Here is an 18,814-nt window from a genome sequence, read left to right as displayed (position 1 = left end):
CAGGGCTCCAGGACAGAGGAGGGGGGGGGGCGGGTTCTGCAACCCCATCCCAATTTCGGCTCCGCACATGACCGGCTGTCCACCTCGGCTTGGGGACAGGGTCTTATTAGCCCGGAGCCGGCGAGGTCCCAGACCTGATCATAGGCCCTGGGCCACCCCGGCAGGGCTCAAGGTTGGGGATAGGGGGCCCCTGCACTCCCGATGTCCCTCGCTGTCCGCAACTGCGGACCTGGGCAGATGCGGACAACTTGTAGCTCGTGGCACCCGGGAGGTGCGGTTCCAGCCGCTGGGTGGATCTCGTGGAAATTCCACCTGTGCTCTCCGCCCTGAGCCCTTGGGGCGCCCCCCACGGGTCAGTAGGGGGCTCGCCCAAGAGAGCTCTCACGGGTGAAGATTCCCCCCAAATTATTGGCAGAGAGCGACGCACACACCCTGCCTCAGTCCCCCTCTCTCTACCCTCCTGCCCTCCGCGGTCCTCGTGGCTGCCTTGAGCCATCAAATCATCCAAGGGAGGGTCCTCTGAGCTCACGAGCCCCAGGCCCAGTGGCCGGTATGGAGCTGTCACCTCAGTGCGCTGTGGAGAGGCGGGAGGAGCGCAGAGAAACGGGGGTAACCGCCTAAGCCATAGAGCTGCCCGCCGACACCTCACCGGAGTCGCCCTCCGGTGTCCTTATGTCAGTTCACGGCCCAGACACGTCTGTGACTGAGGCCACCGAGGGTGATACGTCTGCCAGCTCAGGCGCGGGCAGCGCTTCAGGAGAACAACGCCTCCCAGTCCTTTAGCTCCGAATCCCCCACACTGACTTTCTATTTCCCTTTCATCTCTTTTCTTTTTTTGGCTTGTTTTGCTTTTCTTGCTCTTTTTCTTAGTGCTGGGTGGCAGTGAGTACGTGGCAGCCAGCCGTGCGGTGTGTCCGTCTCCTAGTACACGCAGCCAGCAACACAAACGCATGTCCCCACGCTCTACCGCAAACCGGCTGCGCTCCTGCGCATAGCCCCGGCTCGACGGCCCCCGCGCGCCTGCGGCCATGGCCACCGCCAAGGCCACGGTCACCGTCACGGTCCCGGCTGCGACGGCCTCGGCTCCGCAGAGAACCAGGCCCGAAGAGCGCAGGGCCAGCCCTGACTCCAGAGAGAAACCGTGGGCGCAGGAAAGGCCTGTGGAAAAAATTCCAATTTGGGTTGGAGGTGGGGGGAGGCTCTAGGGGAAGAAAAGTCCCCAGCCACTCCTGCCCCGCTGTCCTGTGCAGCGATAAGAGGCCTGAGTCTGTGGACATTAGCCTCCCCCCCCACACTACTCCCCCTGCCGCCCCCCCGCCCCCCGTGCCTCAAGCCAGAGCCCACCCACGGGGTGGGGGGCAGCCTCTCTCTAGCATACCCAGGAAGACCAGCCAGCTGGGTCCTGGGGTGGACTAGCACCTCACTTCTCATTCTGCTTTACCGGCTTTGAGAGGGCTTTGAAAGTGGGGAGGCTCTTAAACGCCTGATACGCAACCCGGTAAAGGCCTCGCGCTGTTGTATTTTGTTGTAAGTTCGTATATATACACATTGTATTGAAAAGCATATGGTAGGGAGAGAAATATAGTACATTTTCATTGATAAGCATATAATAAGGATGATGATTCACTCTACAAACTACAAACAAGTGTGTGTCTGTGTGAGATCTTTGGGATGATGACTACAAGGGCCCTGATAATCATAGAAGTAAACCAGTTGTTTTGGCCAAGAGACAGTTTCAAATTGGTAACTGTATTAGGCTGCAATTCAGAAAATATACTTTTGAGACTCTTGTCAAATGGATGGAAGAATTTTGTGCCAGTGATGTTGCAGCTTTGCAGAATTTGGCAGCTGAGGACTAAAGAAGCAATAAGTTAAAACCAGGTGACTTTTTTATTGTTGTTGCTATTATTAGTAATATGTTCTGGTTGTGACAGTACAATAGAGAAGCAAATTCTGTTGACTGTATATACTTTACTGGGCTAAACAATTATGCCAATTAAAACCAAAAAAATAAAACTCGACCCTGAAAAGGCGTGGAAATTCTGGCCAAGTCCACTTCACGTTTTAAAACTCTGAATGAGATGGGAGTGGAGAAGAGTCTCAGGACCCAAAATTCAGGGTGGACTTCCTGGTAGATGCTTAGTTTGTCTACAAAAGAAATAGGCGTGTTGGTTTATGTGAGTGTGCCTGAGGGTGTCTGCAGGGGGATCAGAGTGACAAAATAGGTGGATTTAAATATCCCTGTCATAGTTCAAGTTCAGGAGAACTCAAAGAGCATGTTTGCACTTCTCAACTGACTTCAGGAGCCAAGGTGGAAGAGACTAAGATGCCTTTGGAATGATCCCCACAGTCTCTCAACTTTGGGGGGCAGAGATTGCTGCGTTCACATTGAAAATTACATTTGCTCCAAATGCGACTCTATTCCCTTGTCTGCCATGATAACCCCCAAAATCAGGCAGGTGATGTACGTTCAGTGGGAATTTCTAATTCCAGTTCCAGGGTAGCCAGCCCCTAGGTTCAAGGGCACAGACAGAAGGGGCAGCTTCAGAGGTGGGAAGCAAACAGCTGTCCCAGCCTCCTTCCTGTCCGGCAGGGAGGGCCAGGAGGGCATGGCATTCACCTCAGAGGACGAGGACAGGTGGGTCGATTCAGAGGCTCATGTGTCTCTGACCCACAGCACAGAGCAAAGTTTAAGCAGGTGCAAATTTCGAAAAAGAGGGGACAGTAGAAAAAAGAGAAATGAAGAGGGAATGAGAGAAAGAAAAAAAAAAAGAGGGTGGGAATCTGTGAGTATGCTATTAACAGCCACCGCAGTGCGGGTTCAGCTTCTGTTACTTGATGTCAGTCTTTGGGGTATGCCTGTTATAATTGTCAACCTGACCACTCAAGCCCCACTCTTTTATTTTTCTTTTAAAAATTTTTACTGAAATATAGCTAACTTATAATATTACATTAGTTTCAAGTGTATGTACACCATAGTTATTCAGCATTTCTGTATCTAAAGAAGTGATCACCACGATAAGTCCGGCAACCCTGTGACACCGTGCCGCGCTATTATCCCGCTCGTATCTTAATCTCTCTTCCCTTTACGCGGTAGCATCAAGGGCCTGCGAGAAACATTCTGTTACCCAGTTCCCCCAAAGGACTAGTTTTCTTCATTTAAACTTATATTCATAGTGGTTGGGCATTTTATGATGCGGACTCTGTGACTTACCTCAGTGGACTCATACATCAAACACTGCCAGTCTCCTTGTGACTCTCAACACTTGGCTGTCAGTTCCTATCACCTGTCCCCATTTTGTCTTCCTTTGGTTCATTGAGCAGGTGTTGGGACAGCTTTGATTAAAGGGTATCAGAGCAAGGGTACTGACTACATACTTGAGAGCTCAGCTGGGTCACGTGATGGTGGTGGTGGTAATTTTAGTAGTGTGCGTTTTGTGTGAGGCAAAGGAAACAGGTCATTTTTTCTTAAAAAATGCATTTTCAAAGAGTGTGTGTTAAGCCTCCAGCACTGTCCTAAGCACCTTATATGTATTATGTTGTCTTTTCTGTCAGTGCTTTATCCCCAGTGTTTAAGGTTGTGTCTGGCACATCCTAAGAGGTTATTAAGTATTTGCTGAATGCATCGATAGATGAATCAGTTTTCTCGTTTTATCATTGCAACAATTCTATCAAGTAGATGCTATTTTTCCCATTTTACAAATGAGGAAACCAGAGTTCGGAGGGTCAGGTAATGGCCCAAGATCACCCAGCTAGTGAATTGGATTCAGACACAAGCATGTTGGACTCCAGTCTGTCGTTTGCTGTGCCGGCCGTCTTTCCATGAATACTTAAAGCTCTGGTCTGCCTTATGTTTGGGGCAAACTATGGCGTTCAGAGTTCAGCAGTGTTCTCCCCATCCTTTTTTTTCAACTCTGCATATTCTTGTTGGATCTCCCAGACCCTAAGCAAGGAAGATTCAGTGCCAACTCAATTCTTACTTGGCACAGCAGGCTCGTTCCGATTTATCAAGTGATTGCCTCTGGAAACAAGGTCTGGGAAATTACCTGATGTTTTGGCAGATGCTGTTTCCACGTATAGCTATACTGAGATTTTCTTTGTCTCGTGCAAAAGGATGAAAGAGAATTTTGAGATCTTCCAGTTTAATTCGTAATAGGCATTGAAGTGGGTGAAGAGGCTTCCCCAGTGCGATGCCGATCACCAGGAACTGCGCACATCTCGACTTCCCGTCTAGTCATTGCTTCTTTGTTTTGCCACGCTGGATGCGTTCCTCTTCTTTATTAAGATTGCTAGTGCTTAAGGGTCTGAATTTCAATGGCAACTTTTAATTTTAGTTAGAATTTATTATCCACTTTTGCTTTGAAAGGCATAATGTGACTCTGGGAAATTGCTATTAGCAAAGAAAGGTAAGGTAAGTTCTGACTGGTTTGCCTCCCTTCACAGTTTATATATTCTTGTCTTATTTTATTTCATTTCCTTCTCTCCCTGCCCCCCCCAACATGTTCAGACTCCTTCTTTTATACTGTGACCTAAATATACAATCATCTTAACTGGTGCTTGTTACCATGGTAATGTTTCATGGTAGATAAGGGTACACACTAAAAAATCAGTTTCTTTCATTAGCAGTGGAATTCCTCCCCTCTTCCTCCCTCTCTCCCAAATCTAGGCTTTCACCGAATGGTGCCCTCTGGCGTTCAATGACAGGAAGCACATTCCCTTGGATAGGGCAAGAACGTTTTTAAAACTTTGATTTAAATTTCAATTATAATTTGAAACGGATAAAAGCAAGGAGACTTTTAATTAGTATATTTTTAAGCAAAGAGATTAGTAGAAGACATTCATTGCCTGGACATATTAAATGTTGCTTGCTATGTAGAATTCTAGAAAGTTACAGGAAAGGGGAGGTATTTATATACCCTTATGTGTGAAAATATTGTGAAAATATTTCTATGAGAGACAAAGAGATTCCATTGAGATATCTCTGGAAGAAGAATCTAATGGAATCTTCTGTGTCTAAGTCTTTAAAACTTCAAAATGGAAGTCTTTTTAGAATGGGGATGTTTTTTACTGTCGCCTATAGATTATATATTTTTATTCTATTTTTGTATTTATATGTATTTAAATTCTATTATATATACACTTTGTTGTTGTTTTATGGGAGGAATTTGGAAGTTTTTCTCTCTATTGTGTGAATAGTAATATCAGTCTGCATGTGATTATTAATCACAAATCACACGAATTAGAAGTGAGGTTGATATGCTATAAACATGTTTCCTTTATTCCTCACTCCAAATTCTACTGTCAACATCTGACAGTGTCACCAAGTGAAACCTGTCTCTGAGTCTTGTCTAGAATCCATCCCTTCCTCTCCATCCACACACCTTTGTCAGAACATTAGCATCTCACGTGAACTGTCACCGGAGCCTATGTTTCTAACTGGGTCCCCACTTCCGGTCTTTCCCTAGTACACCCCAGGTTTCACACGGCCAGACTGACCTTTCTAAAACACAAATGCGAATATGTTATTCTCTTATTAAAAGTTCTTCACTGTTTCCCAACCGTTTAAGATAAATTCTAAAATCAAACCCACACGAGATCTTCCGTCACTGATCAAAGCCCTATTGCCAAGCCCTCTGTCTGTCAGCTATTTCTTAGTTCCCTTACTGCACAGGAGATAATACATATACATAGCTTAGGGTCATGACTGGTACAGAGTAATGTTAAATCAATCGGGCCAATGTATTTCTTCTTTCCTCTTTGTTATCCTTCTCCTCCTCTCCCTCCTCCTCTTCATCTAATTCATTATAAATATCGTCCTTATACTAGGCATCCCCCCGATATCTTCCTAGGAAGATATCTTTATGATTCCAAAGACATCTGTGCCCCCTTCTGCCTGACATTCTGTCTACGTTTCATCACTAATCTAGCTGGACCCCCAAGCGCCAGGCCCTCTTCCTCTTCCCCTCTCCCAGCCTGGTGGAGAAGTTCCCGAGAGGGAGGAAATTGTCTTAAATGGTAATGGATATGCGTTTTGCTGTTACTGTTGCAAATGTTGGTGCAGCAGGATGATCCCCAGTAATAGCCCGAGGTAATACAATACCCCCTCTAAGAACAGAGAAATGATAATAATTTGTCCTGGCCTTATTGCTCACCCCTGGTTATGAAGATCATTCTTCCACTCTAATAAAGCTGAGAAGCTTTCCCTTACCACCCCCCCTCGCCCCCCCAGCTATGCCGAGTCAACAAGCAAGATGGAGTAATATAGGAAGACAGGCCTATTATTTCTTGATTATTTAACTAACTACAAAGGAGCTCTTTAGAAGGAGTGAGATGGGTAGCTAAAGAATTACCTGAAGGCTAATTTTTCCCACTCTTGATAAAAGCTAAGCATGAAATAATTTGATGGGTAGAGGGAAGAACATAAATTTTACACAGTTTCATATTGCTGAAAACGACGACAGTTTTCAAATACTCTGTGCTTTCCTTGGCACTGCTACAGAGGGAAGAAGCTTCTGCCATATAACTAGCCTGAAAATAGAAAATGGTAGGAATACTCTACTTGTGTTTCTCGGAGGCTTCAATGCATTCAGTTTCATTTTAGAGAGAAGATAAAGACCAGCCCCAGGGCCAAGTGTTTCCCCAAACTACTTTTCTATCAGATTTTATCAGTGGAGTGGGCATCTATGTCTTCACGTGGAAGCCTAAATATTAGACTTTTTTTTGCTCCCTTTGATCTGTGTGCTGGGAACACTGAAGGCGGAGAGCAGTGGGTGATGTAGGTTTAATTTCTGTCGTCCGTCTAAGGGCTGTCACTCAGAGGTAAACAAGGAGTCACAACTTTGCTTTTATTTTAAAGTGAGCATGACTGAATATTTTCCATGACTAGATATTTCTATGTTTGGGGAAATTTCAGAATTTCGGATGAGGTATTTTTCTGCGACAGTAATAATGACAACAAAAACAGCGAAATGGCAGTTGCTCTTTCTTGAGGGTCTACTAAGTATCAGGACCTGTGCCATTTCTTTACATATGTCATTCCTATACCTCATGCCAACCCTAAGTGGCTGATGTTTGTTATTTTTCCTTTGTCAGTGTAGGAATCGGTGCCCACTGACACTAAGTAGCTTGTTCTAGCAGTGAGTTCATTCCTTTGGGCATCGGTCTCACGTCTTAACGTCAAAGAAAAGTTTAAAATAATTGGGTTTGGTTTTACTATCCCATAAGCAGTTTCTTTAAAAAAGAATATCCCATTATGCTATTTGACATCTAATTCTGATAACGCCGAAGAAAAAGAGAGAGGGAAGAAAACAAACTAGAGACACGTGACACTTTGAGTCGGTGTTCAGAAAATGGAGTCATGAAAACAGAATTCACATTGGAGGAATCAGGCTCCGAGGAGATTGAGACTCCATCTTGGCCACTCACCTCCCGGCTTAGTCCTCAGATTTGAAGGAGCTTTTTCCTTCATAGGCCCTGGGGAGCTCTTTCTAGGCACACAGGGAAAGAGTCTCAGTAAGGCTTCTAGCTATGGAAATTCTAAGGCATAAAATATGATTTTATGAATATTTATCAAACATATATGTTGGAATGTTTCTGTTCACTATAAAAACACTATGTTAGTAAAATCTTGTTCTATGATTTCTTCTATTTTATATTGTTCTGTCTATTCCATTTCTCTGCAAAAGAGTTGTTATTACTTAACATTAACTCTGCATTGCAAAAGTAAAACAAAAGGCCGAAGGAGCTAATTATTCTGAGGGAGGAACCATCAGTGAATTAATTCTGTTCCTGTTTACATGTCCACTGTCAACTCTGTTTCTGGGTCCCAAGTCTCCTGAGGATCATTAGTGTCTATTGGTAAATGATAATACCAGCTAATTTTTTACAATTAATTGAAATTTCCCACTCTTACATTTCAATGTCAGTCAATATTTTTACATACTGACACTTTTAATCAAGGATTATCTTTCACAAGGGAGCAACAACAGGGCCCTAATTAATTAAAGTGATAATTGCTCCTCTCTTTCGCAGTTTGTTAGTTACATAACACATTCTTAAGGAAGTTCACGTCCTTAGCATTCCTCTTTAAAATTTCCCCATTTATAAGGCGATTCTTGACTTCTGTCTCTGTAAGAATTTACTGAAAATTCAAATTACTTTTCTTTCAAGCAGATGCATAGAAAGGAGGTCATTTTTATTTCCCAGCAAGTTTCCATACTCCTGACAAAATAAAATGACATCTCTCTATCATTGAAATGTTCTCATAGAATCCCGGGGGGGTCCTCTTCATGGAAGAAAGAGAGGTTGGCAAATGTCTCCCCTTTGATGTTCACTGGGTTATTTTAGCTTCTTTATCGCAATGCAAGTTTCCATGGTCCATTCCTCCTGGATCTGGCTTTCGTTTCTCAGTCCCCAGCTACTTAATTGCTCCTGCCTCTCTGCGGCTTTTTCAGTGCCTGAGTTTTGTTATCTTTTCCCTCTGGTTTAGTCCCATTATTTTAGTAAACGTCAAATCTAGAGAGTTGGCTGTAACTGGAGGCCCTGCTCTCTTCTTTAATAGATATTGCTCTAATTCCTATATTTTGGCATCTCTTAGTGAGAGATGCATTTTCAGAAATAATTGATGATGACTGAATCTGTTGGCTGATTTTCCTAAGACTTAGGGATTGCAGAGCATTGAAATCACTGCATCATATGTTGGTCAGATTTTCTGAAGGCCGTTAGCCTTGTTTGCTTTTTTAAAAATTAAATTAGTGTGACTTATTCATTACACGTGCAGCCAATATTTGTCTGCTTTTAAAATTATTTTTTTCTCCCAAACTCTCATATGCTGTTACTTTACCAATAAAAATGAACATGAAGCCATATCAACTGCTTAATTATCTAAAATTCAAACTCTTTTTTCATTACTATGTATAATTATTGAATGATAACTTTTCTCTCTGTACTAGTTCTTTTTAATAGACTATTTTTAGAGTGGTTTTAGGTTCACAGTAGAAAGTACAAAAAGTTTCCATATGCCCCCTGCACCCATATACCAGCAGCATCCCCCACTATTGTCCTGCACCAGAATGGTGCATTTGTTACAATGAATGAACCTACATGGACACATGATGATCACCTGAAGTTCAAAATTTACTTTCATTTTCACTCTTTCTGTTGTCCGTTCTGTGAGTTTTGACAATGTATAATGAATGACCTGTATCCACCGTTTCGGCATCACAAAGAGTAGTTTCATTGCTCTAAAAGTCCTCTGTGCTGCCCTATGCAGCCCTCCCTCCCTTCCTCCATCCCTCCTAACCTTTGGCAAACACTCATCTTTTCACTGTCTCCGTAGTTTTGCTTATTCCAGAATGTCATGTAGCTGGAATCAGAGAGTATGTAGTCTTTTCAGATTGGCTTCTTTCGCTTATTAATAAGAATTTAAGTTTGCTCCTTGTCTTTTCATAGTTTGATAGCTCACTTCTTTTTAGTGCTGAATCATGTTTCATTGCATTAGTTTTTCTTTGGTATTTTCATTAAATCAGTACGTTTTTCTTGACTTTTTGAAGATAAATTTTAGCTATGCATTAGAGCAAGGCTTTTTTTCATTTTGTCATGTGTATTATTTTATTCTTGTATGGTATTGGATTTCCTCTCATCTTACGTTTTCATTTTCTTAAATTCTGGAACTTTCTAACATTAGCCACAGAACTTAAGTTCTGACGAGATCAAGCACGTTCAGGGTGGTGTGGCCGTAAGACTCGAACTTATGTTCTGAATGTTTAATTCTCCCTCTTTTTCATTTTCCTCTAACTCACCTTGCCTCTGTTTCATCACTTCGTGAGAAAAAGGCATTGTTTCTTGGCATCTTAGGATTTTTATTTAACTATTTTTATTTTCCGAATATTATGTTTTTCACAAGATTTTCTTTTTTTTCTTTTTTCTTTTTTTTTCTTTGTTTTTGCAATTCAGGTAACAAAAAATTTTCACTTCTTTTATGAAAGATTTATATGGTTCATTTATCTAGTTTGGGCAACTCTTCTGCTTCCTTGAGTCTATAAACTCAAGAAGAAGGAAGAAAGGAGATCACAGAGCTGTTTCTTTTCCATTTGATCTTCCAAGCCCCAGCAGTTACGCTCATGACGAAGCTAAGTAAAAAAGCCAAGAACTTATGGAAAATATTTCACCCCTCGATGAAGCACTGTAAGTCTTATTTGCTTACCAACAGCAGACAGAGTATTCTTATTTCTATTCAAGAAGAAAGAGACATCTACGAGTCCGTTCAGGATTCTTCTGGGTTGTGCCCTTTCCTTTGTTCTCTGGCTTGAGGAAGACTGATGCTCTTCCACATATTGGTCTAGTCATTCCAGCTGTTTAGACATGGCCTTTGCTCTGGAAGCTAATGGTATCCACTTTTTAAACTTGACTTTTGACATCTTTTCTTGGACCCACCATTCAACTTTTACAGGCGCTTTATATTCAACTCCTTTGTACAACAGAATCGTAGTTGATAGTCTCTGATCTCATTAGAAAACTCCATACGGTCAAGATTTGTATTTTTTACATCTTCTCAGCATTGAATCTTGTGCCTGTCTCTATTCTTTTCACATAGCAGAACCCAATAAATGGGTTTTTTTTAGTGATGATTTTATGCCACTACTCTGCGACAAGTCGGAAGTTTCTTTCTACCCCAATCCGCTCTTCTGTTGGTTTCATAATATCAAGTCCTCATTTTCTGAAATAGCTCAAAGAAAGTCTCTAGGTAAAAAACAACAACAACAGCAATAACAAATCCTTTCAGAATAAATTTTCCCTTCTGTCAAATTTTCCTGCTTTTGAAACCAACACTTCATCTAAGCCTGAGTAAAATTGTCTGTGGGCTACCTTTGTAGGTGAATAGTTGCATTCTTACTTTATTTAAGCAGAATCTAATTAATATCTGGGACATAAACTTTTAAAGGGATTCATTGCGTTTGTTTTTGTGTGTAACATATCTTGAAACAAATTTTTGCTAGCACAGATCACAGACCACTTTTTTCCCCACACCAGGATGGATCCACAGCACCATTGACTCTTTTTTCTTGGCTCCATCAATAAGATACGTGACCAAAGACCGAGAACAATTTACATCATGAACCTAAGTGCTATTCTAGATAACTTGCCAACTCTGGCTTTGGTCTTATGCATGGAATTGGAGTGTTCATTTATTTGTTCTTTTATTCATTCAACAGGTATTTGCTGAACACATATTTTGTGTACATACTCCACTGTCAGGCAGTAGAAAATAGTGGTTAAGAATGTATAATTTGTACCACTGTCAGTTTGCCTTTAGTTCCTTCAGCATCATAGATTCAAGAATTTAGTGAATTGTTCAACATCATCTAGCTTGGCACCTTTATTTTGCAGTTAAGGAGACTGTGACCAAGAAATAATAGTGAATTGTCCTATGAGTGACAATGACTTGAAGTGATAGAGCCAGGTCTTAACATCTTGACACCCGACTCATTGTCAATTTTATTGCCCGGCCATGACTACCCTTATGAAATGTTCCACATGGTTATTTTAAATCTTAGAGTTGAATTCCTTCTAAGAAAGATCTGAGGTAAAAACAACAAAAAACTTTGTGATACTTCCTTATTTTTGTGGGACTTCTGACTTTTTTGGCATCTCCCCACTTTTGTTTTTCTGATGTTTTACAAAGGGGTCTCATGATTTAGTGGTAAGTTTTTGTTGGAAAGGCCGAGGTTAAAGCGTGAATGATTGTCAAAACTTTAATGACAATATGACATGACACCAACCTATCAGAACATGGATCAACCATTATGTCATTCTTCTGGGTCCCTGCTAATAATCAACCCTTGTTCAGTGAGCTCCTCCAGTCTTGAGAGTATCTACTTTCCTGCCTTACAGAAGTTTGGAGATCTCATCTATTCATTTTTGATTAATCGCATGTATGTAATTAGGGTTTTCATTAATCCCTAGTATATATTTGAACCAGTATTTTTTAATAATGTTGATGCTTAACCTTTTTATTTGACATAATTGAAAACAAATTATACAATGCGATATTTACTGAAGATATATGACAATTTTTAAAAAGCAAAGAGAAGTATAATGGATAAAGCCTTTGAGAAAACAACATTAAAGTGAGGACATTAGGATAATCTGTTGTCACATAACCTGCCAAGTTGGCAAAAATTGTCCATGCAGTATCTTTAGAGTAAGGAAAAGACAAACTGGAAAACTGTAGTTTGATATCATCCCTCTTAATTCTGTTGATGTACTTTTCTTTCAAATAGCAGATTACTCCATCTTGAAGTCCTGACAACCATAAATGTAATCTGCTTTGACACAAATGTTTTCAAAATGAAATGCCCATTTTTTTAGAGTTGTCTTTCTGCGTTGTTTCATATCAGAGGAAAGTGGAAAGGAGAAGCAAGTGGTAGTGAGTTGAAGATTTGATGTTGTCTGGGACACTGGGCATTTCATGGTCCAGAGAAATTCACGATGAGGTGACAGAATGCTCTCTCAGACCGCTGTCACTTACACTGGAACGTGATGTGCTCCTAGGGAATCTTGGGAAGGCACTTGCAAAGCTATTTTAAGAGGTGTTTGGAACTGTGAGAGGACAAGGAAGTACAGGAGAACATGCCAGAAGCCTTGTTTGCAAATACTGTATTCTCTTTAGGGGCTATTCAGTGACAAAACCAAAAGCATGTTTTGCCAGGAAAGGAAGCTGTTTATCTTGCTTCGCTAGAAGAGAATTTCACACTAAAGGAAGACCTAAAATTAAAATAGAAACATTTCAACAAAAATCTCAGGAAATCTTTTTGTTTATGTGTTTTGTGTTTCTCTGGCGCAAGCTCCCCAGGCTTATCAACGAGCTGGTGCCATTAGTTGGTACCAGTAAGTAATGCATCAGAAGACAACTGGAACTTTGTTTTCAGTGAAACTGTATTTGTGGAGACTGAAAGCGAATTTGCCTCTACCTTTTTAGAAAGCGTTTCACTCAGCTTCACGTAGGCTCAATGAAAAAAGATTTGGACACGAATGTCAGTTCTGCTTTGGCAGATTGCACCACATTAACAATGAAGAAAAGGGAGGAACTAATTGGACCACAGCATTTCCCACCTATTTCATCTGTAGAAACCCCTGCAGATTCCCAAAGGAACTAGATACGGCACAGCTTGCTCACGAGATGAGCAGGACTGGGGAACTCCCTTCAACTCCACCCCCATCTGAAAAAGAGCTCAAATTCCAGAGGTATCAGCTAAAGTGGACACTGTCCATATTTAAAACTGAGAAAAAAAATCCATCACTCATGTCAGTATCATTCTCATCTCATCATTCTGTATCTTTGCAGTCTTCCGTCAGTTTTTATATAAAAAGTTGAAGTGTTTTATAAGGGACAGATACCGATACATAGGAAATACTTGTTTATTCATTTATTCTTCAAACATGTATTGCTGCAAAATTAGGTACAGCCAGGCACTCCACTGGACATCCAGGATATACAGGTGATTAATCATAACCTCAGCCCATACAGCCTGTCCTGGGAGATAAGGTGAGAAATAAACAATGCCGCACACTACACAGGTGCTGTAATAGAGGCATTAGGACTCCTGGACTCCTGGAACCACAGGGGAGGAGGGGAGGCCAGCCCCACTGAAGCCTGGCAGATTGCACCACATTAACAATGAAGAAAAGGGAGGAACTAATCGGACAACAGCATTCGTAGAGCATTTAAAGAACGAGGTGGGTTTTACTGGATTGGTGGAAACGTCTTAGCTAGAGCCCTATGACAAGCATACCGCCGACTAGGTGGAGCAACAAGTGTGGTAATTGAGCGCTTGTTATGCATAAGGTGTTTTGAAGATACAGATATATATAAAATAATTCTAACTATAAGCGTGTGTACGATATGAAGAGAATAACTACTATAACTCATCAAGCAATGACTGTCACAGCAACATAAAGAAAAAGTATTAAAATATGTAAAGTACACATCAGAAGGTCAGAAAAACAAGAGCGTGTGTTTGAGCAAATAACCCCTTGTATTTGCACGTGGTTTTCGAGTTACTACAGCTCATCATGGCATTATTTTAGAGCAGGGATTAGGGCCAAGTACAGCCTTCAACCTGTTTCTATATGGCCTCTAGCCAAGAATGTCTTTTGCATTTTTAAAGGGTTATTAAAAATCTCAGTGTGATATACTTGCAGAACATACTAGAGATTCTACCTGCTAATTGTAATATTTCGTACTCGTGTTTTGCATTCCTCTGGTTTCTTCAGTTTATATATTTTTATTTTTTATTACATAACTTATAAGCCACCCGATCTCTTGAGACATAGGTGTAATAAATACTAAAATTGAAAAAAGGAAGAAGAATGCACGACAGAGACCAAATGGGGCCTTCAGTGTCTATAATATTCACTATCTGGCGCTTTACAAAAACCTTTTTCTGACCCCAATTTTAGATGAAGTTTCATAGATGCCTGTAGTGCTTCTCAAAGTGCAACTCGCCAGCTTATTTTTATTCTAATGGAACGAAGGCAAGACGGGGAAGCGCAGGTTTGGGTTAGGAGAACTCGATTCGGCTGCAGTGGTTCTAAATGAGAAATTCTGTCTACCGTTGTCCCGTAAGTGTAGCTGGTAGATCGGGGGTCTCAGTTTGCATTACGGAACACATGTCCATCTCTTTCTCTTTGTTCCTGATTCCCGCTTTCGCAAAGTCATGTTTGTGGGTTAGTTAATAATGATTTGAAACAAACAATACTTTGTTTTAAAAAAGCAAACCTTTCACTTACAGTATATTAGCAGTTCTGTCACCTCATTTTATTCTAACAAAAACTCCAAAAGGTCGATGATAACAGACTGAGGACATTCAGCATCAGCCATGTCAGGCTGTCCCACGTGGAGCTGCTGGCATGAAGATGCTGAATGCCCCACCCCTGCCTGGTTGTGCTTTCCCTCCTTCCTCACAGAAAACCCTCTGTGTCGTTGCCAGAAGTGCCCTTGAGTGTGTCACGTGCAAATGTCACATGCAAACTCATCTGTGATAAATCCTCTAGATGGGTTACAGAGAAGGAAATTAAGAATGACGGGTCCAGAGTTTTCTCTTGAACCAGCTCACCCTCAGAGAACAGAAGTTCCTTGTGGAGCTCAAAACCTCACTGCCCTGCCCCCCAGGAAGGGACCTGTCTCTCTCCTGAGGAAACCAAGTGTCCCCTTCGGGGGAGACAAGAACAAAGCCTCCGGCGCTTGATCTCAGTGAGGCAGCTCCCCTTTGTGGGACACTCAGGATATGTTTTTCAGAATTTTACTTGGAATAGTTTTGTGATCTGACTGTGGCCTCATTTTACGTTTGAAGAAACGGATGTGGAGAGGAGGATTTCCCTGTCTGCGGAGGCTCCTTGATGGCCACCCTCAGTTCACCGAGACAGCCCCAGCCTAGGGGTCTGTGCGCAGGTGGATCTGAAGGTCAGTCACCTATAGGACTTGAAAGTCCTCTGAGTAGAATGTAGGTTTTCCCCGGGGAGCCCTAGGAGAGCTCTCTGGGACTCCCTCAGGGCCGAATTAAGATCACCGGTCCCCATTCTCTCTTTCTGTGACTCTGCTGGATGTGTCGCTTTGCCCTGCCATGTTGAAACCGTTGAATTTTACTCGCATGCTGCCATTCCCCACAGAGGACCAGAGCGTCAAGTCGTTGCTTAGTTCATGATCCCTAATATGAAGCCTAAGAAAGGCCTTACTGTCTTATAATGGATAAGAGTTGAATTCCCTCTTCCCCTGTAATGCAGGAGTCCCCAACGCCTGGGCCATGGACCGGTACTGGTCCGTGGTCTGTTAGGAGCTGGGCCACATAGTAGGAGGTGAGCGGTGGGTGAGCGAGCGAAGCTTCATCTGTATTTGCATCTGCTCCCCAGTGCTAGCATCACTGCCTCAGCTCCACCTCAGACCATCAGGCATTAGATTCTCATAGGAGCACCGGTCCCTGGTGCCACAAAGGCGGGTGACTGTTGCTGCATTGTACAGTTGTGTCCATGCCTGACCTGGGGAAAGGAGAGATATGATACCTCTGAGAACCTTCCTGGTTTAATCCTTGCTTCAACCTAAAGCGATCAGTTGACTTGTGGTGTTGGAAGGTATGGGAATTCAGTGAGAAATATTTTAGCAGGTTTTAAGAAAAGAATCACATATATGAGTAGGAATAACCTTTTTCAAGTCACACCAATTATTAGCCCTCCATCTTCAGGGCAAAAGTTCTCTCTGCTAGGGAACAAATTTTGAAAAATAAGGGATTAGCATTCCTCCTCAGACTGCTTGTTTGTTGATGAGCCTCGTGCCTCACAGTTAATTCCTTTTAATTTAAAATGGGGCTATCATCTGTTTTCTTTCCTCCAATGGGAAAATCATAAGAATAGTTATTCTTGTTAATAAAGTGACTTGGGAGCTTCAAAGAAATGTTGATGTGATTATTCCAATTAAAAGTGATCACCTATTCAAAGAACAAAACTTTTCTGTCTCACAGCCCAATTTGTACTGTCCTCATTTCCTTCAGAGTTCTCGCTTTTGAACTTGGTTACAGTGTTCAGTACCGATGGGTAGATGTATTGAGAGGAGAAAGGCTGGTGGGTGAGGTTGCATGTTCAGTTATCACTGAACACTGGTCTTGTACAGCTGGCTCCCAGTGCTCCGGGAGCCACTTACATAGAGATGACTTGACTTCGAAGCATGCCCAGTGTTTTTTTAAGCTAAGGAAGACAATAACCATTTTATACCTGCTTAATATTTACTGCTTTCACATGTGTTTCTGCGTCTGTTGCTTACTTTACAATCCTGTGCGGTAGGTGTCAGTTATCACTGATTTCCAGGTGAGGACTATGAGTATTAAGCGTTTACCGAGTCTCAACTTTGAGTATATGACAGAATCAGGAAACAAATCAGTTTTTCCACCTCAGGTGCACCCCGTCTTTTTCCAGAAGGGTGGTCCTCAGGACAGCATCTCACCCTGCAGCTTCTCCATGTCTGTAATGGATGTTACCAGTACCTGTGCTCCGACTTCAGAAGATTATTCAAGAGTCAGAAGAAGTAAATTTGGAAACAATTTTGTAAACACTTAAAATGCTACGCAAATATATGTACTAAAATTATTACCATTCACAGTAAACTTAGATTCGGGTAAAACCTCTGACCATTTTTATTTTGGTGTGTTTAGCTGTATAGGACTCTTACAGGGGTGCTTTTTTCCCTATGTTTAATGTATTTTTAAGTTATGTTTCTTGTCTTATCAGACTGATGTTCCTATTCCTGTTGAACCCAGTGATGTTTCACAAACATCGAGCAGACGTGACAGCTTAGCTGCCTTCTCAGTTGACTGAGATTACCCCAAAAGGGATACGGAATTCCTCCCGCCCCAGCATTCCTTATATCCAGATGGTCCCAGTTATTTTCCATAAAATTCCAGCATGAACCTCATAATTAATTTGCCTGTGTTTTTTTCTAACCTGCGGTCACAGGTTAAAGTTATAGCTACAATTTCAGGGAGATTCCTTTAAAAACGAGATAGTATATTCCTATTTGTGGGGAAAGTTAAGAAATGTCTAGTTTGTACCTAAATATGATTTCCAGAAGTCCCGAGTTACATCTTGCTGAGATGCATTGGGAAGGAGGGAAAAGAAATGTGATCTAAGGAAAGATGTGGGCACATGGAATCAGCTGTGATGTCACCTCGACGTCATCCATGTCACTGCCTCTAATGCAAGGCAGCGTACTGCTGTGCATGCACAGCTAAGAATAACTGATGATATTGATCATCGCATTCTGAGAAAAAAAGAAGGTTCTGAACAGTATATTCACGACCATTAGCTACCTTTCAAATTAAATAGTTTTCCTTTGCAGAATCCCCCAAAGGGTGTCAGTCTCTAAAAAGAAAATTGCCATGTTCTGCAGCAGAGGGAACTTGTGACTCAGAGGCAGAAACACTGTTTACCAGGGCAAAGCCCAGAGGACCAGCAGCCAGAAACCGTGGGTTTTGCTCTATTGAGTAATAGAAACTTCCAGCCTGAAGAGGGTGCAGGGTTTGCAGCTCTTACTTTGTCCATCTGAAGAGAATATGACAGATGTCTCTATCCAAAGACACTGTTCATGGTAATTAAACTTGATGTACCCTTCAAGGAGTCCATCTTAAGGTCCAATATCTATCTATCTATCTATCTGTCTGTCTGTCTGTCTGTCTATCTATCTGTATGTATGTATGTATGTATTTATCTTAATCAGTCTTCACCAAAACCTGCAGGAGAAATGTTATCTCCATTTTACAAAGAAGGAAAATGAGGTTTAAGGAGGTCAAGTAATATGAACAAGGTCACAGAGCCAGTAAAAGCTGGAGCTAGGATTCAAATGCAGCCTAGTGTCTTTGTCCTTATGTCACATAGTCATCCTTAGAGGTGGTCATAGAAGGGGCCAAGGGTGTTTAAAGAAAAGCTGTCTGGGAAGGACACTTAGTCAAGCAACCGAAAGTCACTACTTCAGAGACATGTTCCTTGACTTTCCACGTAGACCAGGTGCCTGCTCAGCCTTCACTGTTCTTTTCAGCACATCTTGTTTCTCATATGTAATTTGGGTTCATTACTACATGTGTAATACGGAAAAGGATCATAGAAGATAAGTTGGGTCCCAGCTACCCAGAGCCATTTACTCTTTTCATTGAAGTAAAAAGTACATAACATAAAATGCGCCATTTTTAAATGTATAGTTCAGTGGCATGAAGTACATTCACATTGCTGTGCAAACGTCATCGCATCCATCTCCAGAACTGTCATCATCTCA

The 18,814-nt window shown here is 41.9% G+C and overlaps 1 protein-coding gene across 3 annotated transcripts in view; it reads left to right on the top strand.

The window, feature by feature from the left end:
* The window catches only part of CHRM2 (cholinergic receptor muscarinic 2), a 146,713-nt gene that overhangs the window by 18,908 nt on the left and 108,991 nt on the right, over positions 1–18,814 (top strand). The window lies entirely within an intron of this gene.

This window comes from Pteropus medius, unplaced genomic scaffold (genome assembly GCF_902729225.1).
Source record: "Pteropus medius unplaced genomic scaffold, Ma_sr-lr_union100, whole genome shotgun sequence".
Classification (NCBI taxonomy): domain Eukaryota; kingdom Metazoa; phylum Chordata; class Mammalia; order Chiroptera; family Pteropodidae; genus Pteropus; species Pteropus medius.
This window is presented reverse-complemented; position numbering and strand designations above follow the sequence as displayed.